The 27,744-nt window shown below is 41.7% G+C and overlaps 1 long non-coding RNA gene and 1 other non-coding gene across 2 annotated transcripts in view; one reads left to right on the forward strand and one right to left on the reverse strand.

The window, feature by feature from the left end:
* LOC141425617 (uncharacterized) overlaps positions 1 to 21,935 on the forward strand; it is a 37,013-nt gene extending 15,078 nt beyond the window's left edge. Inside the window, exon 3 of the long non-coding RNA XR_012450615.1 lies at positions 21,350 to 21,935. This is a non-coding gene — a long non-coding RNA (uncharacterized lncRNA). The remainder of the gene's footprint in view (positions 1 to 21,349) is intronic.
* LOC141410645 (small nucleolar RNA SNORA40) lies at positions 19,842 to 19,970 on the reverse strand. The gene has a single exon (XR_012435472.1). It is a non-coding gene; the product is annotated as a small nucleolar RNA SNORA40 (small nucleolar RNA).
* Positions 21,936 to 27,744: the final 5,809 nt, after the last annotated feature.

Below are 27,744 nucleotides of genomic sequence, written 5' to 3' on the forward strand. Positions count from 1 at the left end.
AGTAAAGTGAGTAAAGCCTAGGGTTGCCAGGGACTGCCACTGGCTGCAGAAGATATTCAAAACCTTGACTTCTAATAAGCTTTAGATTCTTTGCCTCAACGAACAAGGCAACAGGGAAGATGAATGATACTGACTAGACACTATGAACTGAAAGAAATAATCCACAGTGAAGTTCCCCAGAGGTGTTTAGTCTGTAACAGCAATGGTGATAAAAAGTCTGTAAGAGGAATGGTGATAAAATGCCTGGAAGGGGGTGGGATTGGGATGGGGGTGCCATTGGTGGGCCCTCTTTGGCCACAGTATGTACATTTTTTGATGTCTCCAGGAGAGGAGGAATAAAAAGGGGTTGTGTGTTGGAGAGAATGGAGTTTAATTACACCTGTTTGTGGTAGTAGTGGGAGGGAGATGGATGTACAGCCAGGGCTGAGCTGCATAGGGAAGCAAGGAACTCACTTGCCTACCTCTAGGGATTTCTTGTCTTCCTGTTTATACAAGTAGGTAGTTTGTCCTAAGTATGGTATTTCGGGTTCTTACTTTGCACAGGGTTTATTCGTGTTTTTTACAAAGGCCCACAGGGAGGCAAGTGGAGAAGGGAGCCAATGAATAAACATATAAATCTTTTACCTAATTTCAAGCAATGTATCTGTTCCCTTTATCCCCTTCACTCGCCCAGCTACACCAGACTCAAGCATTCTTTTTGTTCCAACAGGTGTATATTAATCAGGTGCCCCTTTATGGTGGATATAAAGTGCTGTTGTTGAAAGAAGAGGAAAGTTGCAAAAACTGTGGTTCATCTTCAGTGTCTCCTCTTTCTGCTGGCCCTGCCCTCCCCCTCAACTCCAAAGCACCATCCAGTTATCAAGGAACTCAGTGAATTTCTGATTTCAAGTGTGACCTTCCTCATGGCATATTTTCATCCTAATAATAGAAATAGACCTTATACTTTGCTTTCCTGTGCATTATCTCATTTGGCCAGCAACCCTATGGAAAAAAGGACATTATCTCCCCAAAGGTATTTTTAACCACTTATAAAATTTACCTAGTACTTTTTACTTGTCAGTCCCGGTGCTAAATACCTTACGTGCCTCAATAAATCATCAGAATCACTCTGTGAGGTTGATGGCATTATTCCTACGTTACACAGGAGAAAGCTAGGAGTAGGGAACTTGCCCAAGGTCATACAGCCATCTGGTGATAAATCAAGATTAAGGCTGGGGTCTGGCCAAGTGCAAATCCTGTGCTCTTATCTCCTGCACCATTCTTCCCGTGCAGAAGGCAGACCAAGTAGTAAGATGTCATTTTATAAAGATCCCTCAGTCTTTTTTTAAAAAATGCAAGCTCAGAGAACTATTTTACAGAACTAACATGGTACGGCTGGAGGTAGACCTCCTGTTAATCGGTGATGCCAGAATACACATTGTACAACATCTGGATTGGACCGCCATGTTGGATTTGAGCAATCAGAAACAGAATAATCTTCCCTAACACCTCAAATCATGTAGTCAGCATCAGGTTCTTTAAGTGAGTCCAGATAATGTGGAAGAATCTCCTAAACCTCCTGCAATATTACTCCTCCCCCCTTGCTCCTCTGAAACTGCCCCTGTCAAGATTGCCTGTGACTTCCTAAGTCACTTTCACTTCCCCTTTGCATCTGTCTTGGCCTCTCTGTAGTGTTTCATGGTTGACTACTTATTGAAACTCCCCCTTGCCTTGATGTCAGAGCAGTAGTCTGTCCTGGTTTTGCTGCTATTTTTCTGACTTCTCTTCAGTTTCTCTCAAAAGTTCAGGTTTCTCTGACAACATTTCTCTGACTACATTCAGGTGCCAAGAGCAGAATCCAACTTAAGAACAATTGCAAGGTATTCATTGGTTTGCAGAATCAGTGGTAAGGCTGAAAAAAAGGAGACTTCAGGCTGCATTAGTTGGAACACTCAGAGCTGAGTTGCCAGGGGAGTAGTTGCTTTGGTCACAGGAAATGCCTCCTGATTATGCCTCAAAGTCACCACTGCCAACTCAAGACCCAAAGTTGCTTTGCTCCATACCAACACAGAGAATGCTTCCTGGCTCCCAGGTTATTCAGCCCTGAAGTGGGAGCTTTATGTGACTGTCTAATCGGCAGAACCTAAATCCTTCAAAACTTGGATGCAAGGCTATCTGTGAAATGGCATTTTTAGCTTTTCAACTTTGCAGTTCATGAGGGAACATTAAAAGGAGAAAGACATTGAGTAACATAATCCTTTAAATTTTGGTGTTCTTAACCAGGTGGCTCACACCTGTAATCCTAGCTACTCAGGAGGCAGAGATCAGGAGGATCATGGTTTGAAGCCAGCTGAGGCAAATAGTTTGTGAGACCCTATCTTGAAAAAACCCATCACCAAAAAGGGCTGGCAGAGTGTTGAAGTGGTAGGGGTGCCTGCCTAGCAAGCATGAGGCCCTGAGTTTAAACCCCAGTACCACCAAAAGAAAAGAAAATTGCTACTAGATAGTTCTACTTCCTTTATAGTCAACCTCTTCCTTCTCTGTTTCTTATATTAGCGAATGGCACAGTCATCTATCTATCCAGGAATTCAAACCTGAAACTTAGGACATTGCTCTGTCCATTATCTACTTCATGCAAATGTTTGTTGCGATATGTAGCTGGTCTATATTTTCCAGTCTTCCTGCAATCGGGGGAGTTCTATGTCTCATCAACGTGATATAAACATAGGTAGTATAAGCAGAGTCCAGGTGAAACTAATGCAGAACTCCCATATATCTTCTTGCTCTTCCCTTATCTGAGAGCTAAATTAAATGGAGAGAATGTCAGGACATGTCAGACATGTACAGAGCCTGGATCCCTGAAGGAATTATGCAGCTCTTTAGTTCTCCTTTCTTGGCCCTCTTCCTCATAAGTGTCAGACTTGCATTGGATAAAGCTCCTCTTGTCTTCTTTGGCTTCCTCTTCTTTAACCTTTTATAGACATTTCCCCCAATAAATCTCTTGGATGACAAATCTGATACTGGCATTGCTTCTCAGAGCCCTGAACTAAGATAGGGGGAGAAAAAACATTGGTTGTAGTATACCATAAAGATCTGGGGGTTGCTTGTTATGAGTTGGTCTTCTCTATTGTTCTGAATACTTTTGAAAGTTATTCTCTTTTCCACTTGCAACTGCCTTCGTTTTGGCTTTCTGAGCCAAGTGCCCCATCTTCCTGTGTGAGCCTTAGTCCATCTTGTCTTGGTGAGCAACTCAGCTCAGACCCCACCTCCACACCATTGTGACAGCAACCTTTCTACTCCTTACCATCACCTTAACATCCATGCAAGGGACTGAACGCATGTTCTTGACCTTTCTCACAACTCTTGTAAGGAAATTAATACTAGCCTTATTTTACATAAAGGATAATTTAGAGAAGTTAAATATCTGCCCGATTTGTTATATATCTGGTGAGTAACAACACTGAGATTTGAGGTCAAATCTGTTACCAAAATTTGTGTTCTTTTTACTACTCCAATATTGCTTGGACTTGTAAAATTATTTCCTTCTGCAGTGTACCACTAACAGACAATAATCAAGTGCATTACCCTGTACTTTAATTAATCTAAGTTCTGGTGTAATATATAGCTGGAAAGTAAAGCACCTAGACCACAAACTATTCTTTATTGTAAGCATGTAAGTATCCATTTAGTGATATAGTTATTCTATGCATTTTTATTTATATTTTTCTACTTTTAAGCCATCATTGGAAATCATTGGAAATGCAATCATTGGAAAAAAAATTTGAAAAGTAGAAATAAACATAAAATTATAAACAGGTACTATAGTATGTTAATCTGCATTGGTAATAAAGATTAAATCAGGTGCCTCTCTAAAAGATGGACCAAAGATAAATTAAAATTGACTTATGCATGCTATTAAAATAAAAATAGGTATACCTATTTTAATATATAAGAGACAGGTTATTCATAATTTTAATTTTTGTTATTTCAAATGTGAAATGTAATTTATTTATTTAATTATTTTTGCAGTACTGGGGATTGTACCCTGAGCTTCACACATGCTAGGCAAGCACTCTACCACTTGAGCTATGCCCCCAGCCCTGTAATCCTCACATAGGGTGCAAGTTGCACTGCACCTTACCATGCTACCTTCAAGCCGGATTATATGACTCCCCACTAAAGAGCTTTCTGAGGCTGTATATTGCATGTAGATAATAAGTAAATTCCTTAGACTGGCATGACAGGCCCCTGTGAACTTGTCCTGGCTTAACTCTTACAATGTCTCCATATCTGTACCTCATCCTAGCCCAAGCAAATCAATAAGTTCACCAATGCACCATGGCTCTCTCCTGTTTCTGTGTCTTTGCAAATACCATTGCTTCTGGAGGGAACATCTTTCTCAAACTTTTGTCATCTGAAAACTCTTAAGAATTTCATAGATATGGCTTAGTGTGTCACCTTCTCCAGGAATCTCTGCCTGATTCCACTCTCAACCCATAAGCAACTCCCAGGCTAAGTTAGGTACCCTCTCCACTTCCCTTGCTCTTATCTTTCCACAAGACTCCCTCAGCACCCTCTGCTTGTTGTAATTGCCTACTTATGTATGGTTCTCCCCATTAACTGGTTTGATTCTTAAGTTGGAGATGACTTCAAATAAGTGTATTCCTCTAAAATAGTAAGTGCTTAACTAATGTTTGTAAAATGAGTAAGTGATGCAACAAATGAATGAATTAATGAATGAGAACGTTGGCTTCTCTAATGCACAATGCATTCTGGTGTGGTTTTACATAATTTAAGAACATTATTCACTTGGCAATACCAAAAAATTTACTTTACATCCTGTTGTGAGCAGCTAAATGCTAGCTAAAATTTGGGGTCAGAATCTCTGGAATTGAGAATTAGTTGGGCAAGAAGACTAATGAAGTGTTCCTTAATCAGGGCTTATTCAGGGTCCATGAGCTCACACATTATATGCAAAATTATGTTCGTATATGTGCATAAGCCTGCACTTCACTTTCATGTATTTTTCCCTTTCAGGCAGGTTGACAAGTGTTCTTTGCAAGGAAAAGTGAAAAGCAACCAGGTCTATTTCAGACAATGCACCATGGAAACCCTTTGATAGACAGTGAAGAAACAGGAGAGGGCAGGTGATTACAACAGTGAGATGGCAGCTTTCCAAAAAGACATTTTCTACATTTTAATTTATTATTGGCTGCTAACTCAAAAATGCAGAGAAGAGGCTGGGCATGTAGTTCAGAGGCAGAGCACTTGCCTAGGGTTTATGAGCACTTGCCTAGGTGCTGGGTTTGACTCCCAGCACCACCCTCTCCCCACAAAAGCACAGAAGACTAACTTGATTTACATGCAAAATAATTTGCATTTGTAGTTGTGAAGGGAAGGAATTCAAAAGGTAGAAAAAGGGTCTCTAACAGCTTTGCTAGCAGTAGTGAAAAGAGACTTGGGAGCAAAAGCAGGTGGATGGAACCCAAAACTTTGCTGCCCTAGTAGGGTTTTTAGGAAGTATAACTCTTTTAGTAAGTGAAATGAAAACTTCCTTCTTTTTTCCAGGCTTCTGGGAGTCAGATGTATGTTTCTTAGTGTGGGTGCCACACAGCATCAGGGCTCAAGGCAGAAGCAGGCCTGATTTATTCGTTCAGGTTACACAGGGCTCTCTGCTTCTCCTCTGCAGGGTAGCCTGGAGTCCACACCTTGCCACACCTGCTTTGGGTCTAGGTTTGACAGATAGGAGGGAGGTGAAAGCTAATTGACCCCTGATAGGTGGCTTCACTAACTAGGCCACTCCCAGATTTTTGTTTGCTTTCTGGGAGGTCTGGGTGATTCTTCAGGTGGGGACTCTTCCTCAGAACAAATGACTAAATCTCTGCACAAATGAGCACAAAGGGTGTTACCGTTTTTCTCCTGAGCATTTTTTTTAAATGACTAATTTCTTTTACTATTAAAATGCAACACGAGTTTTAAGCTGTTTGAAGGGGACATTGCAGTGTGCTGCCCAGATCCTGCCTTTCCTTTCAGACCAGAGGCACTCATTCCTCAGCTGCTGGAAGGGTTGATAGCTGACTGCTCCCAGCTAGGCCCAGCTTCCTGTGTTCCTCCAATGAAGTCAGGAACATCATCCAAGGTTGCTTCCGCTTCCCAGGGGAACTCACATCCAATGATGTGCCAGCATCCCCAATTAGGGGAAAAACTCTTCAGGGTCAGAATATCCCAGTTGCAAGATAACTAAAAGCAGGATAAAAACTTGGCACCTCTGCCTCCATTTTCCTTTGCTCTAAGCCCATCTCTCCTGAAGTCTCTTTAGAATACTAGAAATGACAGGGATTTAAGAATTCAAATGTTACCTGCACCCAGCACCAATGACTTTCATGTAAGTGACAAGACACCAACTGGCCAATCCTGATGATGATCAACCTGACCACACTACTGACCAGGACTGCTTAATTATGCTAAGCCTTTTGTCCCAGCCTGGGTTTTCCCTCTGGTTGAACCTAAAGCTCATGTCTCTTACTATTCTTCCTCCCTCAGTGGTCAGCCCCGGAGTTAATAAATCTCCTTTCTCTGCCCTTCATCACTATTTGTCTCTTTCATTGCCATTTTGGGGCATGTGGTTGGACCTGAAATGTTGCAATTTCCCCTGAGTTGGACCTCTCTCTGGTCTAGGATTTCAGTTACAGAAAGAGTGGTACAAGAAAGCAGCCACTAAAGGTGGGTCACTCACCAACTGACTGGAAACAAGGAACAGGAACAAAGCTGTGTGATTAGCATGCTCTGGGTTGGGATATCTTTGGAAGGAGTTTACTGGCTAAGGCAATGGAACGAGTATTTGAACACTATGAGGGAATTAATTAGAATGACAATGGAATCAGATGGCTGTTGCTGGGAACAAAACATGCTGGAGAAAGACAAGCAAAGGCCAAGGTAATTAATCAGCAATTAATCAACTAGACATAAAGGAGAGGGCTTCCTTGCAGAGTACAATGAGACTCTCATCTTCTATAGTTGGAGAGCAGGGGAAAAAATGAAGATCAGGCTTAGTACTTAAGCATAAAACTAGCAAAGTTCCAGAAAAGGTTGATTTCTCAGAGGCTAAAAGAGGAAAGGGACTATATCCTGAAGCCATTGCAGGACCTGGGCAGTACATTCCAGTAGAACTAAGAGAGTACTCATGGGATTTTCTTCTGAGAGTATAGGATGGAGGGGATGAAGAACATAATGGTTTATGGGGTTTTGATGAATATGGGAGCATTCTTCTGCTACAGAGGATTTAATACTTGGGCATAGATCTTGGGACACACTGCTAGGATGGCTCTGAGACACTTGGTAAAAGTGATTCCCACACTAAATGAGAAGTAAATGTCAGAACTTCTATTGCAAACAGTGGGAAGGGAATCCATCAATTTATAGAAAAGGACATGCTTGAGTGAATCTGTTCTGTTACGCTGGAAATCCGTCCGATTGTCACTGGAGAAAGGAAAGGGACAATGAGGGTCCCTGATGAGAGAGAAGAGAGGGGGTGAGTGGTGATCCTCAACTCAGCTTCCAATTTCTAAGCAAATCATGAGAAGGTGAAATCCAAGACAAAAAGCATTTTGAGGGGGTGTCACAAAGGAAGGAAACTGATGAGGTAGAAATTTAGGAAATATTTGTTTATAAATCAGTGCAAAACAGGTAGAAATTGAAAGGGAAAGAGGAGTACCGAACAACACGCTAGGAGTGGGAGGAGAAAGGCTCAAAATGGTGGACCTCGTCCCAGATGTAATTATACTTTTTAGACCAAGCTGGTTTAAACTCTTCCTATATAAGCAGTCATGTTACCTGGTAACCTTTAATCCAGACAAGGATACAATGTGTTTAGGATGGTCCTATAATCCTGTTTTGATGTTGTAATCTAGACACATGTGCTCCTTAAAAGTGCCCTTACATTAAAAATTTCCATCTTGGTACCACACTACTGATGAATGGATCAAGAAAATGTGGTATTTATATACAATGGAATTTTATTCAGCTGCAAAAAAGAATGAAATTTTGTTGTTTGCAGGTAAATGGATGAAACTGGAGAACATCTTAAGTGAGGTTAGCCAGGTTCAGAAGGCCAAAAGCCACATTTTCTCTCATAAGTGAAATATAGTCCCAAAACAAATGCAGCAATACTATGAAAACAGGTCACATATGAGAGGGGGAAGGTAAAGAAAGGAAGCTAAGAAGGTGAATATGGTTGATGTACTCCTTATAGAAGAATGAATATAGAATTTTAAAACCTGTTGAAACCACCATAAGAAGGGGACTAAGGTAGAAAGAAGAAAAATCGAGGAGATGAACCAATTTGGGTTATAATACATATATACATGGAAATGTCACAAGGAAACACCCTGTGTAGCTATCTTAAACGAACAAAAATGTCATTTTTATTTTCTTCTTCCACAGAATTGGAGAATAGGAGGGCAGAACAGGTTCTGCCTGGGGGGACCGGTACCAGTGGGAGGGAGGAGGAGGTGGGAAAAGGGTGGGGGAGGGTGAATGTAGTGCAAATACTGTGTTCACATATATGTAAATGAAAAAATGATAACGGTTGAAACTATTCCAGGAATGGGGAGAGGGGGCATAAAGGAGAATGGTAGAAGGGTTGAATTCAAGTATGATACAGTTGATATTTTTTAAAAACTTTTTTAAATGCCACAGTGTACCCCCACCCCGCACAACAATTAAAAAAAAAATTCCGCTGGGTGCTGGTTACTCATGCCTGCATTTCTAGTTACTTAGGAGGCAGAGATCGGGAGGATTGTGGTTCGAAGCCAGCCTGGGCAAATAGTTCACAAGACTCTATCTTGATATAAACCCACCACACACACAAAAAAGGGAGGGGGCCTAGTGGAGTGGCTCAAGGTGTAGGCCCTGAGTTCAAACACCAGAACTGCAAAAAAAAAAAAAAAAATTCCCTCTTGGGCTGAGGGTGTGGTTCAAGTGGGAGATTACCTGCTTAGCAAGTGTGAAGTTCTGAAAGGTGAGCTCAAGAAGAATTAACCTAGAAGGTAACACACACGCACAGGAAATCAATGTGAGTCAACTCCCTGTACAGCTATCCTTATCTCAACCAGCAAAAACCCTTGTTCCTATTATTGCTTATACTCTCTCTTCAACAAAATTAGAGATAAGGGCAAAATAGTTTCTGCTGGGTATTGAGGAAGTCGGGAGAGAGGAAGGGGGCGGAGTGGGTGGTAAGGGAGGGGGTGGGGGAAGGGGGGAGAAATGACCCAAACATTGTATGCACATACGAATAAAAAAAAAATTTCAATATGTAATATAATATTAAAAAAAAAAAAGGATGAGGTTCTGAGCTCAAACCCCAGTACCACCAAACAAAACAAAACAACAATGCCAAAAACAAACAAAAACTCTATCTCTGAGGAACCCCTGATACCCCCAAAAAATTTAGTCACTTTTCTTTTTTTTTTTTTTAGCAATATTAGGGTTTGAACCTAGGGCCTCACACTTACTGAGCAGGTGCTCTACCACTTGAGCCACTTCACCAGCCCTTTTTTGTGTTGGTTGTTTTTAAGATAAGGTCTTAGAAACTATTTGTCCAAGGTTGGTTTTGAACTGTGAGCCTCCTGATCTCTGCCTCCTGAGTAATGAGGATTACAGATGTGAGACATCAGTGCCTGGCCTGGCTTCTTTTTGAGATAGGGTCTCCAACTTTTTTTTTTTGCCAGGGATGGCATCTAACCACGATTCTCCTGACCTCTGCCTCCTGAGTAGCTAGGACTACAGACGCCTAAGCTACTGGCGCCTGGCAGCCTCCAGTGCTGGTAATCACTTCTAATTGTTCCAATCTCATTTCTGAAGGGGAGAAAATATAATTTTCTTCAATCTTCTTAAATTTGTAGCTGGAACAGATTCCTGCCACAAAAGACAGATTAACAAGAGAAAAGCAAACAAGTTTATTACACCTGTGAGAAGACCAACTCAAGACAGTGGCTTTCAGAGGTTGCCTTAGATAGTGTTTTCAAAAAAGAACAGTAAATTTTACAGTGGTAAAAAGAAAGAGAAGGAGAAGAGTCCCAGGCTTCAGAGGTGGGAAAACTGGGAAGGTAATTTTTTGGCAAAGGTCTGCTTAAAGAGTCTTCCTGCACTGTGGTCTCTGAATTGATATGCAAGTGTCGTGAAGAATTTACATCCTGTCTTTAGGTGGGAAAGGCGGGGAGGTAAGTGAAGGACCTTTTTATCTTTGTAAATCTCCATTCAAACAAATGGCAGTTTCCTGCATTTTGATGGTTTTCAGCTCAACAGTCATTTATATTTGAGAAGAAATATTTTGGTTTCCTTCACCTCTCTAATACATCTATTTATTTTGTTTCCCTTTAGTTCTAGAAGGGAGGGGTGCGTGTTGTGACACAGTGGTACAGCACTTGGCTAATGTGTGAGGCCCTGGGTTTGATCCCTAGCACTTCAAAAACTCAATTAAATCATTCCCTCCCAACTTAACTAGCAAACAAAACCAAAATTTATATAGCAAAATAAGCAAGAAGGACCAGGAAAAAAAATTCAAGTTAATGAGAAAGGACTAACCATAGCTAGCATATATTAAAAGATATTTTAAGACTACAGGGTTGGTGTCGTGCATCAAACCCAGGACTTCTCACATTCTAGGCAAGTAGTCTACCACTGAGCTAAACCAGAGCCCCAAGACTACAATTTTTAATACAGTACTAATGACATATGACAAATAGATCACTGAAGAATGGAGAAGTCTAGGAATGGACCCAAACACACATGGAATTTTGCATATAATAGTGGTGAAGGGAGGCATTATCAAAAGGTATAGCAGAGGATGCTGCGTTGAGCCACCTCCAGCAGAGGGCACAGTTCCCTCTGCTGCCGGTAGGGTTGTTTGCTGTGGAGTCATGGCTGAGCCCCTTGCTCAGGAATTGCTTCAGCCAAAGGGAGATTTCTTCTACCAAACATAACACTAAGCGCAGCTCATATCCAAAGACTAGTTGATGTGCGGATACAAATGCCTGGTCCCCTCCCATGATGGAAGAAAACTCTTATGAGCCATTCTAGTTCTAGAGTTGACAGAACTAGCTAAAGCTTTGTTTCCACTGTGTCTCAATCGACCCTCTCCCTCTGCCCAGTTTTGCTTCCTTAAAGATCTCTGTCTCAGGAGCTAACTCTTGAGAAACTCAACCTTGAAAACAGCTGTCTTCTTTCTTTGGATCTAAACCTAACAGACTATACTAGAACAAATTTAGAATAAATTTGAAATTTTATTCTAGTGGATCAAAGCTCCAAATGTAAAAAAAAAAAAAAAATTAAATTAAACTATAGAGGTGGGTGAAGCAGTACATTCCTATAATCACAGGACTTGGGAAGCAGAGGCAGAAAGATCATGAGTTTGAGGCCAGCCTGGGCTACATAGTGACACCCTGTCTTAAATAAATAAACTATAAGCCCAGCATTGGTGGTTCACACCTGTAATCCTAGCTACTCAGGAGACAGAGATCAATAGGACTGTGATTTGAAGCCAGCCCTGGGAAAAGAGTGTGTGCAAGACCCTATATTGAAAAAAACCATCACAAAAAAAGGACTGGTGGAGTGGCTCAAATGGCAGAATGCCTGCACAGCAAGCATGAGGCTTGAGTTCAAACCCTAGTACTACCAATAAATAAATAAATAAGTACACTATAAATATGTAGAAGAAACTAGAGAAGAATTTTTTATAGCACTGATTGGTCTATGTATCAGAAACTACAAAAACATTTTTCCACATGAAAACAATTCTGATGAGTGCATAATCAAAATATGGCATATACATGAATAGACTATTATTCAGCTTTAAAAAGGAAGGACATTCTTAGACAGGCTTCATTATGCATAAACCTTGACAACATCGAGACAAAAAGTAGTATGGTGGCTTCCAGGGGACTAGGTAGTGGAGGGAGGGAAGAAGAGGCAGTTATTGCTTAACGATACGGAGTTTCGGTTTGGAAAATGGTGAGTTCTGGAAGGTGGATGCCTGATAATGGTTACGCAACAGCTGAATGAACTTAATGCTACTGTTGTACACTCACGTGACTAAGATGGCAAACTTCAGCTATGTGTATTACCACAATCAAAAAGGAAGTTCTGCCCAGCGCCTGTGGTTCATGCCTGTAATCCCAGCTACTCAGGAGGCAGCCATCAGGAGGATTGCGGTTTGAAGCCAGCCCAGGCACATAGTTCATGAGACCCTATCTTGAAAAACCCTTCACAAAAAAAGGGCTGGTAGAGTGGCTCAAGGTGTAAGCCCTGAGTTCAAACCCCAGTACCGCAAAATAAAAAAGGAAATTCTAATATATACTATAATATGGATGAAACTTGAAAACATGATGCTAAGTGAAATAATCTAGACACAAAAACATTCCACTTGTTAGAGGCAGAGCAGTCAAATTCACAGAAAGTAGAATAAAGAAGGCAGAAATGAAGAGTTATTGATTGATAAACACAGAATTTTCGTTTGACATTCCTGTTCTGGAAAAGGGTAATGATAGTTACACCAGGTGGTGACTATACCTCTCTTAGCACACAGGAGGTCCTGGGTTCACCCCCCAGCACCATTTCCCTCCAAATAGTTAACACGGTAAATCTTATGTCAGGTATATTTTATCACAATAAAACATATACAATAAAATTCTGCTTGGCAGAACCCTTCAGAGTAAAAACGAAGAAAATATTTGCAACTTCTATCAGAACCAAGGGTTAATTTCCCTTCAAAGCAATAAGGAAATGACCCAAAGCCCAAATAGAAAAATGAGAAAATAACAAGAACAGAGTACTCACAGAAGCAGAAATAAAATGACTCTTAACTATATTAAAAATATGCTCAACTTTACCAAGAGAAATGCAAGTCAAATCAGTTTGTCATACCATTTTTCACCAACTGGGCGAGCAAACATCAAGAGTTTGTTTTCAAGAGCCAGTGAGGTTCCAAGGATACACCATCATTGCCAACTTATTGAAGAAAAATTTGGCCCTATGTATCTAAATGATAAGAGCATATGTCTTTCACCCAGAAATTCTATTCTCAGGAATTTATTTTATAGATATACAGTACTTCTGACATATAATGAGCTTATTCTTTGTGATATTCTTTGTAATAATAAAAGTCTGGAAGAATCTGAATATCTATCAACAGAGAATTTATTAAAAGTTTTTAAACAGGAAAACTATCTTGGATTGAAAAAATGCATGCTGGGAATTTGTGGGGAGTTCTACCTTCTCCAGGTGGCACCTGTGTCTCTGAGACATTTCAGACCATATTTGAATAAATGGATACAGCTAGTGATCTGGCGAAGGAGAGATCGCTTCTCTCCTCTCTGCTCTGCAAATGAGCTAGGGGCTGGAGAAAGCAATGTAGAAACTTTATAGTTAAGATTAGGAGTCTTGACAATCCACTAATTCTGGAAAAAGTTCCAAAGATCCCCACTAAGACTTGCACATGGATGTCCAAGTAGCATTATTATTTAGTCCCAAATTGGAGGCATGCCCGTCAGCTGGTGAAATGATAGACAAAGCAATGATATGTAATATAATGGAAAACTATTCAGCATCCAAAAGGAATAAACTATAGATGAATTTCAAAAATCCTATATCCAGTGAAAAAGCCAGATACAAGAGACTGCATGGTATATGCTTCCATTCTCATGAACTATCCATAAAAGGAGAAGCTCCAGAGATGTCAATCAGATTTGTGGCTCTCTGGGGTGATGAGTGGTGGCAGGGGAGGGAGGACAGGAATCGATATTAAATGTTCCTGAGAGATTCTATTGGAGTGATGAAAATATTTTCTAAAGCAGGTTTTACTGATAGTTGCACAATTTGAAACATTTACTTACAAATAATTGGATTGGACTCCAGTGATATTGAGGCAGGCTAGGCTTAGGGAAAGTTCAGGACATTTGAAAAAACCATACAGCCTGATTTAGAGTACTCACTCCCTTCTCCCTGACTTGTTCCCTCTGAGTGCAAAGAACTCCATTTCAATTGCAAATTTTTTGTTAAATTAGAGTGGACATTTCATCAGTTCTGCATGGATTTAAGGTATTGAGAATTAGCACAGGTGTATGCATGAGTCTGCCCGATCCTCCCCTTGGCTTAAAGGCCATTGGAGACAGCTCTTCTTCCCATCTCCAAGTTAAGGATGACATAAAAACGACCTAAAATAAAATCCTGCCCTTTTTCCTGCACATAGTGCCTCCATTCCCCCTGGTCCTCTGCCACTTCAAACACTCTGTCAGCCCCTTTTTGTGTCTCTCAAACTACGTGTCTGGGTTGGCTTCTAACTGCAATCCTCCTGACTTCTGCCTCCTGAGTAGCTAGAAATACAGGCATGAGCCACTGGCACCCGGCAAATAAAGTCATTTTTTAAAAAGTTCCAGGTGAAGCGTTGGCAGATTGGCTCAAGTGGTAGAGTGCCTGCCTCACAAGTGTGAGGCTCTGAGTTCAAACCCCAGAACCACCTAAAAAAAACAAGTTTGAAAGGAAGATGATGGTTTTCAGACATCTTGAGTGATGCTCTGTCGGTAACCCTTTCCTTACTCTCATACCTGATAGTTTGCTTTCTTGTAGCTAGAATGATCCAGAGAAAGTGTCAGGGAGGAGGGGCAGCCTTTCAGGGAAGCTGGAGTAACACAGATTGTCCCTGCAGGAGAAGACACAAAAGGGCAGAGTTAGTGCACGATGGACTGAGCCCTGAAGGGCAATCATCTCCTGGGCCTGAGAAAGAAAACCCTTGCTCTGTGGAACTGGAGATCATCACACTGAGGGAAATAAAAGTCAGGTATCATATGTCCTCTCTCGTATGTGGACTCCTTAAAAATGAGTGACAAGAAGTAAAACAGGCACTGTTTGGGGGTAGGAATGAGCGGGAGGGGGAGGATGGAAAGAGGAGCGAAAATGGTCAAAGTGTTGCATACCCATGTATGCAAGTAGAAAAAGGAAACCAGTTGACTTTGTTTCAAGAAGAGGAGAGGCAGCGTGAGGTGGAGGGACAGAGGGCTTAGGTTTGATGAGAGTACATTGTATGCATATGTGCAAACATCACAATGAAACCCCTTTGTTCAACAAATATGTGCTAACAAAAAAAAAATTAAAAAAGTAAAAACAATTCCTCTGTCAGGCTAGGGACTGTCCCAGTACATTCAGGACCTGGAGGTTTGCAGGCAAGCAGTGGCGTGGGGAGGAGAAGGCTGAGGTCTGATAACACTGCACTTATCCTTCTGCCAGAAAAGCAAGCAAGTAGATTCTGAACACTTTTTAGAATTGGTGAAGTTTCCAGTCTGGCTTAGTCTTCTTCCGGTGGCCAAGGAGTGGGGTAGAGGGAGCAGCTGAGCCTGCAGAGGTAATGCCACCCTACACAGCACTACTAATGACACATGCCCTCTAGGAGACAGAACCAGAGAGGGTGAACAGGAGATGCACAGAGTCCTCTGCGAAAGTCTTAAGAGTCTGTGAGGTTCCAGTAGGAACACAGTTCACCAGTGAGCCATGCTTAGACTCCCAGCGTGTGGCCTTGGAACTGACAGGAAGAGGGAAATACAAAGGGGCCTGACGGTGTTGAAAGGCTGTAGTCTTGGTTAGGAAAAATACAAAGAAAGAAAGGTGGAGGAACCTACAGAAAAGGTGCAAGATGGGGCGTGGTGGCTCAGATCACAGCCTTTCCATATGCAGACTGGACGCTAATCCTGGGCTACCTCTCACTGTTAACATGTCCATTTTGAAGACATCACACAACCTTTCAGAGTTTCAGTTTCCTCATTCATTGAATGGAAAGATGGCAGTGATTTTTCGACAGAATTCCTGTGGTTCAGAGATAAATCATCTAAGTGATTGGCAACCCAATCAATGAGTGTCTGTCTACCCAGCAAACGCCAGCACTTGTAATCACTACTGCTTTTCTTTCTTCTTGTATTACAAATGCTGAGACTGGACAATGGGGGAACATCACAGGGGCATTTCTTCCTTTACAAGCAGCAAATAGCAGTCCGCCTGCACTTCCAGGTGATGTCATCATTCCTAGGCAACGCCCTGATAAACTGGTCCCGGTATTTCCCACCCTGTCTGTCTAATCCTGAAACCAGCCAGAATTAAAGCATTTTGGTGACTCATAACCATCATTGCAGAGGGGACAAAGGTGCTTTCTGCTTTGGTCAGAGGGAGCATTAACAAGGGGGTTTGTACTGCAACCTTCTCAGGCAGACGCCAGGACTGGCTCCTTGCCTTGAGCATTCTTCACAGCAGCTTCAGTGACTGCAATAGTTGGTGGGGGGCACAGGGGGTAACTTTTTAAGCCTTAAATATGCACAAATAAATTAGGTAGGTATTTAACTCTGGGGATGTTAATCTGTATTTGTAATACAGCAGATAGATGCATGCATTATTTAGAATGCCCTGTAGTTTCGATTTTGTAAGATTAATGAGATAGTGGATGTGTTTGCGCTTGAATTAAATTAGAAAGATTGTTCATCATCCATCATATAAACTTAATTTAAGCCTTAAGGTCATCATTTCCTGTTTTTATAATCAAGATGACTTTATCCCTCAAGGGCACATCAAGGTCGCCAAATTGTGCCTTTGTTCAGCCAGAATGTTTTTGTTTTCTCTAGGCAATTCTACTTGAAGGCCAAATAACTTGAATTTCCTCAGGAATGTCAGTTCTGCAATGTGGAAGCTAAGCCTGGTGCTCATGCGCTGGAAACATCTATGGCTTTCCCAATTTTTTTTAAACTAAATTCTTTGTGTGCTTAAATTAGCTGAGGTGGGCTTCGATTGCTTACTACAGAGACACCCAACTGATTCGAACTTCCCATGTGTAAGTTCTCCCAGCTGTTAACTATACATTATTCACCCTCAATGGCTATAAAGATGTTAAATAAGTTGTGTAAAGATATTTCTCACAAATAAATTACCAAGGAATTGAATGTGCATTTTAAACCACCTGCTTTTTTCTTCATTATTCTATTTTTTATCAAAGAAATGTACTAGTGTTAAAGTAAGTAAAAATAATGTCCTTTAGTGGGCTGGAAAGTGCTAGTATTTATTTATTTATTCATTGTGGTAGGGATTGAATTCAGAGTCTTATTGCATTCTCTGCCATCCTTCTTCCACTACAGCTGCATCCCCAGCCCTAGTGGTTGGTTTTTAAAACAACTATAAAGTATTTTGGAACTATAATGCCTTTAACAGTACAGATATTGATATCTTGCCTAATGAAAGAGGTGTTAGTTCTGAAAACTCGTTAAGAAAACGTTCACTTTCTAAGAAAGATGACGATATAAAATATAAGATACTTTTATTTACTCATGCTACCTCCGTCATATAAAGGACTTAGGTACAGGTCCACACCCAGGTGCAAGAGACAGCAGGAAAGGCAGCCTTTGTTCCAGAGGCCAGGTCACCAGCTGGTCACTGGCGTTCTATTATATAACAAAGGCGAGCGTGAACATGGGGACTGCTGCCATACGGGTTTCTTCCACATCCAAAAATATGAACAACATCATCGTTTTGACAAATGCATAGACGCCTATATTTCACATTAATTCAAGGCATTTTAGAATTAGCTTTGCATTTCACATGAAGTAAGCATTTTTCTCATTTCATCAGATCTTTGTTTGGAAGAGGAACTTTAAGTCAGGGGTTTTTTGTTTTGTTTTGGTGGCTCTGGGGTTCGAACCCAGGGATTCATGCTTGTTAGGTAGGTGCTCTACCACTTGAGCCACTCCACCATCCTTGGAAGAGGAACTTTCAAAGCACTAACCAAGATGAGAAAATTCATGGAGACACACGGTCATGAGGGCAGTGATGCATAATTAATGGTTAGTGCTCAGTGGGAAGATGAAGCTGTACCAGGAAGTGTGAGAAAAATGGCATCAGTGTTTGGGGAAACCCCACAGAGTACAGTATTCACTTCCTTCCCATTACCCTGTTTTCCATCTATGTGACAGAGATTGAGTAATCTTGATTTAGTGAGAAAAAATATAAACTCATGCCCTAATGCCTCAAATACTGGTGATAAAACATGAAATAAAGCCCCGGTTCAAATCAGTCTGGAGTTTCAAAAGAAATTCATGCTTCTGTCTTCATGTCTTTCCAATTAAATATTATTTGATGTATTTATGTTACATTATGTTTCCTTATCTAAGGCAGCTATGGTTTAAGGCTTGAAATACTTCAGAGTTAATGTGGGATAGTGACAGATGTAAAAGAATAAAAAAGTAAATACAATCCCTGCCTTCAAAGAGTCCTTAGAATCTCAACAATGGATGGCAACAAGGTTCTGTTAGTTGATCTCCCTGAACACTGTCCTTTGCATGGTCGCTAACCTGCAATTTACTGTCCACATCTTGTTTCAGATTTCTTTTTGACTCAAGGTGTTTTGTGTTGCTTTTTGAGTGCCGTGGGAGTGTGTGCCCTTCCTTCTCTCTCACTTATTAAACAAATGTTTAATGGATAGTTACTGTCTGCCAGAAGATGTGATTGGTACTCAATACATTGCAGTGAACAAAAGAGTCTTAGTTTCCATCCTCTGTGAAACAAACATACAGTAATTTCACATGCTAAGTGTTACAAAGGCAAAAACAAAAACATTGGGAAAGGCCAGGTGCTATAGCTCACCTCTGTAATTCCAGCTACTTAGGAAGCAGAGATACGGAGGATCATGGTTTGTGGCCAACCCAGGCAAAAAGTTATTGGGATCCTACCTCAACCAATAAAGTTAGGAGGGTGTTTGTCATCCTGCCCATGCAGGAGGCATAAATAGTGGGATCACTGTTCAGGTTGGCCAGGGCAAAAATTCAAGATCCTATTTGAAAAATAACTAAAGTAGAAAGGGCTGGGGACTTAGCTCAAGCGGTAGAGCACTGCTGAGTACTGTACTTAATACATAGTACATACCCAAGTGTGCTGAAGGTTTGGCCACCTATTGGCTCATGGTCTTCAAGACCATTAGAATCAAGTGTAAAATAATATATAATCAAGCAGAGCAGTCCTAAGACTGTGCTAGGTCCCAGGCAGTTCATGCTCTCAGAGGCTCTGCCTCCCTCACCTTGTAAAAACTTATTTAAATGAGCACACGGTTTACACCAAGCATCATTTATGTCACCACCTAAGAGAGTTATTGTCAGTTAATTTTCATAATGTTAGATCCCTGGACATTTGAAGATACATATATTAATTTTTATTTTTCAAAAAAGCATTTTTTTGGTGGTACTGGGGTTTGAACTCAGTATCTACACCTTGAGCCACTTCACCAGCCCTTTTTCCTGATGGCTTTTTTCGAGATAGGGGCTCATGAACTGTTTGCCTGGGCTGGCTTTGAACCGTGATCCTCCTGATCTCTGCCTCCTGAGTAGCTAGGATTACAGGAATAAGCGACTGGTGCCTGGCTTACTTTGCAAATTTTTAAATCAATTTTTGGTTGTCTGTTTGTTTTGCTTTTTCAGGTCTCAAACATTTTTGTAGACCTTAGAGAGATCTATAGGTCCAGAGCACTTTGTTTAACAGGCAAACTGTGCTCCCTCTCCCCTGCCCATCCTGTAATCAAGGGCTAACCTGTGAAAAATGAAGAGTGCTGGGGGACCCAGGAAAAGGAGGTCCCAGCAGGAGCAGGAAGGCTCCCTGCTGTTTCTGGAACCTGCTGCTTGTCTGTCAGTCAACTGCATCTCCTAGGAGACAGAGGAAGTAACCCAGCACTGTACTCTGGGCATGACTTGGACTTCAAAGTTTCTTGAAGCAGAAACTAGCGCAGCAATTTGAAACACTCGTAGCTTTGGTATACAGTATCTTGTTTCTTTTCTTTTTTCTTTCTTCACCATATTCCTTCTTATATGTGTCAAACTCATACTGTACAATGAGTCCTGGGTTGCAAATGAGGATTAATTTTTCCAACCTGTCTATAAGCCTTTGTCCACAAGTTAAACACACACACACACACACACTGCTAGGATCATGTTGTTCTTTTTTAAAAGTTTGGAGTATCCTGAATGGACACAGTCAGATTTTACTTCAGGGAAAGGCAGTTCTGTTTATATGGTCTGAGACACTAAACAGGAGGATGTCTCTAGAGGACTGTCAGAAACTAAACACCAAAGATATGATGCACGCGGGGAAGACAGAGCACCCAGCCCTGGAAGATCCATTGAACTGACAGGGAAACTTAATAATCAGCTCAGATTTGAAAAATGCCACACTGGATAAAGGAGGTGTAGATACAATGAAGGTATCTTGGGTTTGGAGGCATGTGGTTTAAATGACGAGTACCTGCCTTGCAAGCATAAGGCCTTGAATACAAACCCTAGTGCCACCAAAACAAACAAACAAATAAACAAACAAACAAACAAAAAAGGGTATTTTAGTCTACACAGTCTGCTCAAGCAACAGAAATTTGTTCCTTACAGATCTAGAGGTTGGAAGTCTAAGATCTAGGGGCTGGCAAGGCAGGTTTCCTTCTGAAGCCTTTGTACCTGGCTTCTTGGTGGCTGCCTTCTGTGTGTTCATGTGACCTCTGGTTTGTGTGCCAGAGTGTGTGGGGGAACAAGCTCTCTGGTACCTCTTCTGATAAAGACATTAATCCCATTATAAGAGTCTAACTCTTGGAGCCTCAGCAAACCCTAAGTATGTTCCAAAGGTGTTACCTACAAATACCATCCCTTTGAGAGAGGGCATCAACATAGGGTTTTCTGTGGACACAATTCAGTCCATCGTAAAAGGATACATTTAAGAGTAGGACATAGCTCTGCAGGACAGCTGACATGATGGATAAAGCCAGGAATGAGCTGCTTGAGAAAAATAAGCACAACTATTTTTTTAAATGGAGGTTTACAGAAAAGAGAAGGGGCTCCTGATTCAGACAGACTTGGATGGAATAGCCTTTACTAAACCTGTAGACTTGGATAAAGTATTTAACAGCTCTGTGCCTCAGTTTCCACAGCTGTAAAATGGAGGTTAAAAATCCTTGCATCATAGGTTGTTGTAAGGACTGATGAGATAGAAGGTTTAAAGTACCTGACCTAGAGAAAAGGGCCTTGGAAAGATGTTGATGGAGCATGACAGATCCCAGGGGCAGAGGCTGTGGTGGTGATGGGTGACAGACAGAAGCTGCCTCATGTGTTTCATATGAGCTTAGTTTCATGAGTTGGAGGACCTTCCAACTCAAATCCCATGAATCTACCTATCTATGAGGAAGCAGAGCTGTTCTCATTTGTTTTGTTATTGCTATCCATGTGGTGCTCAGTACTCTTACGAATACTATGTTATTCAGTCTTCACTACAAGCTGACAACTAACTCATAATAATAGCTAGTATTATTCCCATCTTACAGATGAACAAACTGAAGTCAAAGAATTGGATAACATCATACTTCTGGAGAGCGACAGAATCTACATTTACGTCCAGAACTTCTTGGCTTCCACCTCCCCATGTCAGCTTCCCTGTGCCAACTTCTGTGAAGGTGAATATTCGTCATCCATTTATCAGTAGGACGACATTGACGCACAAGATGAGGGGGTGTTGTAATGAGCTTATGTCTCCAAGCTTGGACACATTCCACCTGGGGTCTCAACAGAATTTATGTATGAGAAGACTGTTGGCAAGTTTTCAGGGACTGTAAAGCCAGGGAGAGGAGCCAGAAGACAGTAGATGGGTACATACTGTTCCAGTTTGTGAAAGGGGGAAAGAAGAGTTGATTCTGCAAACTGGAGATGTGAATTCTGGGCAAACTTTTTGAAGGGCAACCTACAAACATTAAAAAAAGGGAAGTAATTGCTGGCACCCACAAGTTTTCACTGAGAAGAGGTTATTTCAGATGAAACTCATTTCTCTTTTGATATGGTAAGAGATTGGTTTGTTATTATTTTATAGACAATGCATTTTACTCATTATAATGCACAAGTTGGAAATATAGAGATAGGTGGATTCGTAATAAGCAGAAAGATCTTTTTTCAAAGTTGATGAAGAATACTAAATTTCATTTTTCCATGAAACCATAATTTTTGGTTGTTTATTTTTTAAACTCAAGATAACTATAGATTTATATGCAATTATAAGAAATAATACAGAGAAATACCCTGTATACTTTGCTCACTTTCTCCCAGTGATTCTATTTTGTAAAACTATAATATAATAGTATAATCAGGATATTGACATTGATCTAATCCACTGAAATTATACTTACTCAGATCTTCCCAGTTTTATTTGTACTCATTTGAGCGTGAGTGATAAGTTCCACACAACTTAATCTCCTGTGTAGTAATACCTGGGCACCTCTGCCATTAAGAGACAGAACATCTCCAACCGAAGAATCGATTTGTTGAGAGAGACCAAATTTTAGGCCTTGGGGAACAGAAGAGAAGAACAATGCAGATGAGAGAAAAGCAAAGACAATCAGGCATGGGTGGATATTGGGTGTGGGACATCCACTTTGTTTAAAGGGAAGGAGCGTTCAATTATAGATGCAAGGTAGTTAGTTCAATTAGATAAGAAGCATAGCTACAGTATAAATGGGACCTTGCCACTTACATATAAAAATTGTAGCTACCTGCCTCCTAGAAAGCGTTGAGATCTTCATCTCTGTGGCCAATGGTACAAAGAAGTGGTAACATTTTCACATTCTGTTCCCTCTGCATAGAGCACTCTTCTCCAGAAAATCCTGGTCCAGCTCCATCTCACTATTCAAGTGTTAAATTAAAAGTCAGCTCCAATTAAAAGCTGCCCTCACCCTCTATCCTAGAACGGTGCCTCTGTTCTACTTCTCTGCTTTATTTCTTCTACGGAACTTATTTTTGAAAAATCATGTATGTATGTATTTGTTTACAAATACAGTTCTCGCTTCCCACTCGCATATAACTTTGATGAGAAAATAAATATTAACTGTTTTGCTTACTGCTATAATCCATTGCCATGTACAGCAATGCACACAGTGTGTAATAATTGTTGAATGAATAAACGGCTATCTGTAGCATATCCTGCTTTGAAGTTGTTTCCCTTTCCCCCCTTCATTTCTATTCTTCCTGCCTTTGTGGGTTCAGAGTGAATTAGTATAAAATGGGATGATCCAGCCTTACCCCTAGGTAAGTTTCCCAAATTTCACTTCAAACCATACAAATCAAAAGTATGTGCTGAGCAGAGAGAGAATAAAGTGTGATATTTGTTAGAATGTGATGTGCTTAAGCTCCAAAAAAGGCCACTCGTGACAGACTTTGTGCCCATATAAAGTATCAGGCAGTAGCTGAGGTACCCTGCACTCAGAGAGCTCAGAGTCTACCGTAGGAGACACGTTTATAAAATTACAGCACAGTGTGAAAAGCACAGTAGTGCCGGTAGGAGACAGGTGCAACCTAAAGAGCCACTTAACATTTGTGTGGGTCAGAGGGGGTGTCACAGAGTGGGACTGGAAACAGGAGTAGGTATTTACCAGGTAATCCCGCAGAACTAGAAAAGCACCAAAACATAGGCAGCTCTTTGTATTCTGGCAGACAACGCTATGCCTCTCTTCACCAGCATTCACTCACCTTTTCTTTCATTCAGTTACTCAGTAGTTTTTGAGTGTCTGTGACTATCCAGAGAAAGCAGACTCATTTCCCTGACCAGAAGGCTTTCATAATCTAGCTGGGAAGATAAGGCACAGCCATCCACTATGGAATCAGACTTCTGGGGCTCAAATCCCAGCTCCACTAGCTTTGTAACCTGTGGAATATACCTGACTTCTCCCAGCCTCAGCTTCCTCATCCACAAAAGGGAGATGAGAAGACTTCTTGCTTCGTACAGTTGCCTTGCTCACAGTTAAGTTCAATAAATATAACTGTTACTGCTTTCGATAAACTATTTGGAGTTCAGGGACTAAAAAGGAAAGGAAGAAGCCTTGGATTCCAGTGTTAATCATGCCCATATCCTATCATGGATTTTTAAAAATATTCTTTTGTTATTCTTTATTCCTTTTGATATGTGTTGATAAGAGCGTTTACTTGTTTAGTTTTGTCTAAGCAAACACACTTTTTTTCCTGGTCGATCAGAAAAGGTTCCTGTAGGTCTTGTATGAATTGAGGGCATCAACTTAGCTTCCCAAAATGTTTTCTCCTGCTTGGAGAGGCACATCAAGGCCCCAGAGAGTGCTTTCGAAGAAATGAGGGTCTGCCTCTGGAAGGCAGTGCTACTAGGGAGTTAGCGAAGAGGCCCACGGGGACCTGGCAGGCAGCGATGGGTGAGTCTGGCTTGGTAAGACCTGTAGCTATGTACCAACTGTCTGCTGCTGATATATGGTAAATAAAGGCCCAGTGTTGACAGAAATTTTGAATGATTTCTTTCAAAATGCTGGCAATTAAGGTTATTATAAGAAATCTCCTAATATTTTTGTTAGTGTGAAAATTTATTATACAAAATGGAGTCATTTTTGTCATTCCACTAAAATGGAGCTGGGAAAGAAGAGAAAGCACTCAGGTCATAAACATCTATTCTAGGAACTATGTCACAGAACCAACCCAATGGAAAGCCTGGCCTATCTTTGATTCATTTATTTATTTAGACAGATTCTTACAATGTAGCCCAGGCTGGCCTTGAACTTGCAACCCTCTTGCTTCAGCCTCTCCAGTGCTGGGATTATAGACATGAACCACAAAGCCCAGCTCAGCCTACCCTAACTTTTAAGACTATTTTTACTTAGCAACTGACCATGGAATTGCCAGCTATGACCTTAAGACTGGCTTTACATCGTCACTGGCAGCACTGGCAATCAGAGTTTGACTGATGTGTCAACCAACTGCCTTTCATAATAACGGCATAGACGTCTCTGTTCCAATAAGACTTCTATCTTGCCCTTGTTTTCGGGACATACCAGAGGCTACTGTGCATATGTGTTCTGGACTGCAATCCTATTACTTATCCCCAAATAAAAATGTCTTTGCTGAAGATTCATTTCTAGTTTTGTGTGGCTTTCACATTAGCTATTATTATTATTACTGCTATACTGGGGCTTGAACTCAGGACCTTCACCTTGAGCCACTCCACCAGCCCTATTTTTATGAAGGGTTTTTGGAGATAGGGTTCTGCGAACTATTTGCCCAGGCTGGCTTCAAACCATAATCCTCCTGAACTCTGTCTACTGAGTAGCTAGGATTACAGATGTGAGCCACCAGTGCCCAGCAAGCAATTAATTTTTGAAAATGAAACCAAACAGGATTCAGCCTATGGGGTGACCTTGGCCACTGATAGCACTCAATGTTGCAAGTGCAGATGGCCTCCCAATGCGCACCCTCTCTTACAGAGGAGGAAAGGACTCTGGAGGCCACAAGGATGTAGACAATGGGACTAGCATGACTACCATCAAAGTCCTCTGACAGCCAGTGCTTCCCTGAATGGTGATCACTCAGGGAAATCTTTACTGCAAAGAGAGAGTGGGAAGCCAGAATTTGTAGGTTTTCTCTCCCTCCCTGTCTCTTTCCTCCCTGTTTCTCTGTTCTTTTCACCCTAGTTTTCTATTGGTGAGAGCCAAGTTCCCCAAACTGCAGCATGCAACCGAGGTGTCCCCTGCTAGGTGACAACCATCGCCCAGGTCCTGTCCCTGCAAATAAAGTCCCCTTGGTCCGGAGGATATGCTTTTAGGTAAACCTCAGCTGGAATAAATTGACAAACTCATTCTTCTCCATTGTCAGTAGCAATAAAGTCAGGAGCCGGGGGAAGGAGCCAGAGGGGACCCTCGCTGAGCTCACAGAGCCCGAATGGGACGAACGGAACCAAGCGCTGAATCTGCCTAAAGCAGACAGGAGTTTCTCAGATTCTTCTGAACTTCCGCAAGCTACGAATTTTTTTTTTTTTTTTGGTACGGTATTGGGGTTTGAACTCAGGGCCTACACCTTGAGCCACTCCACGGGATGTTTTTTTTGATGGGTATTTTTTGAGATAGGGACTCGCGAACTATTTGCCGGGGCTGGTTTCGAACCGTGATCCTCCTGATCGCTGCTACCTGAGTAGTTAGGATTACAGGCGTGAGCCATTGGCGCCCGGCCCAATTTTTTTTTTTTTTTTAAAGTTACTTTTTAAAAAAGTGACTAAAGGAGGCTTGGAGGAAGCGAACCGGGAGAGAGGCAGTGCGCAGCCGGCAGTCTGTCGGCCGGTCCGTCTGTCTGTCTGTCCACCGTGGGTGGGGACCCCTGGCAGTCAGCGACGCGGGATGTGCTCACCCAGGCCTCCGGAAGCTGGGCGGGGCGGCCACCTGCCTGCCTGAACCCGAAGTTTTAGTTCAGTCGGTGAACAGCAACTGGTCCCCCGGGAGTCAGGTAAGGGAGGCGCGTTGCCGTCAGCCCTGGTTGATCTGACCCTGCCCGAAGCAGTACAAGCCTTGATAAGTCGAAGCTTTCAAGTTTAATAAGGCACGTTTTCCTTTAGAAAACCCGAGGCCGAGGAGGAGGGAGGAAGAGCAGGTGGGAGAAGTAGAAGCGGTGGGAAAAAGGTGATCTCTGGACCAGCTTCGGTGAGAACTGGCACACCTACGAGGAAGAAGTAGTGCTCAACCTGACCCTGTCCATTTCTGATTCTTTTTTCCCTCCCTTTCTTCTCTCTCCTTCCCTCCCTCTCCTCCACCTCCCTTCACCCTCCTCCCTGCCCCTCTCGCTCCCTCCTCAAACCATAGTTGGGAGCTCTCAATTTTCTTCCTCTTCAGCAACTAGTTAATAGAAAGCTTTCCATTAGCAGAAGGACTTGCTCACAGGTAGGCCGTAGAATAGGGACAGACACAGCTGGAAAAGCTCCTCCACCTCCAGTGGAGAACTAGGTAGAACTTAAAAATGGCTTTGTGGAAAAGCCTGGTATCTAAGATGCCAACCTGAGTGAGAAATAGCCAAGGAGGAAGTGAAATAACTCCCTTGGCACAGAGCTGTAACCATCATTAGGAGGAGGTATTACTGAGGTCAGATCAGAAAGATGTCTTACTTCAAAGGAAACGTGGGGCAAACAAAGTGAAACAGAAACTTGCATTTTCTCTTGGCCTGCAGCAGGGGTCTAAGCTGTCACTTTCAAGTGTAAAGATGCAAGAAAGTAATAGAGTCACTTTGCAGACAGGTGGACTCGGCAAATACTACCATAGTGAGCTGCTATGTGTAGCAGTGACTAACAAACTTTCCGACCTAGTTTTAGAAGATATATTTAGTTACTACATGTGTAAAGGCTCATCCAAGTCAGTGCCAGATGATACAGTGCTGTGCAGTTAAGACTCTATAGACTTTCCTGTTAGAAACAGCTACCTAGGAAGAAAAGATGAAGTATTTTGTAACCTTTCTGCAAGCTGCTGATTCAGTAACGGACATGAAATTTGGTGTCTATAATGGCTAGCTCACTTTATCTCCTATCACAGTTCGTAGCACACAAAAAGGCTCAGTAACTGTGTGGAATGCACTGTTGAGTTCTGTTAGATAAAATTTTTAGGAGACCTTTGGTTTGGAATGAGCTGCTGTACTAAACACAACAGACAAAATTAAAATGTAGTAACTAGAGCTGGAGGGGCAGTTCAGTGGTAAAATAGTTGCATAGCCCTAGGTTCAAACCCCAGCACTGCAAAAACAGAGAAACAAAAAGCAAAAAAGATAGTCTCAGGCTGAACCTAATTGTTTATCTGGCCTTCCAAAAATCAGGAGAATGAGGAATAATAGCCAAAGTTCCAAGCAGACCTGTTTTAGGAAGCCCCTCTGCTTTGACCTTTATAAGGAAAAATATCTTGGAAATGACCAG

This window comes from Castor canadensis, chromosome 8, assembly GCF_047511655.1.
Source record: "Castor canadensis chromosome 8, mCasCan1.hap1v2, whole genome shotgun sequence".
Taxonomy (NCBI): domain Eukaryota; kingdom Metazoa; phylum Chordata; class Mammalia; order Rodentia; family Castoridae; genus Castor; species Castor canadensis.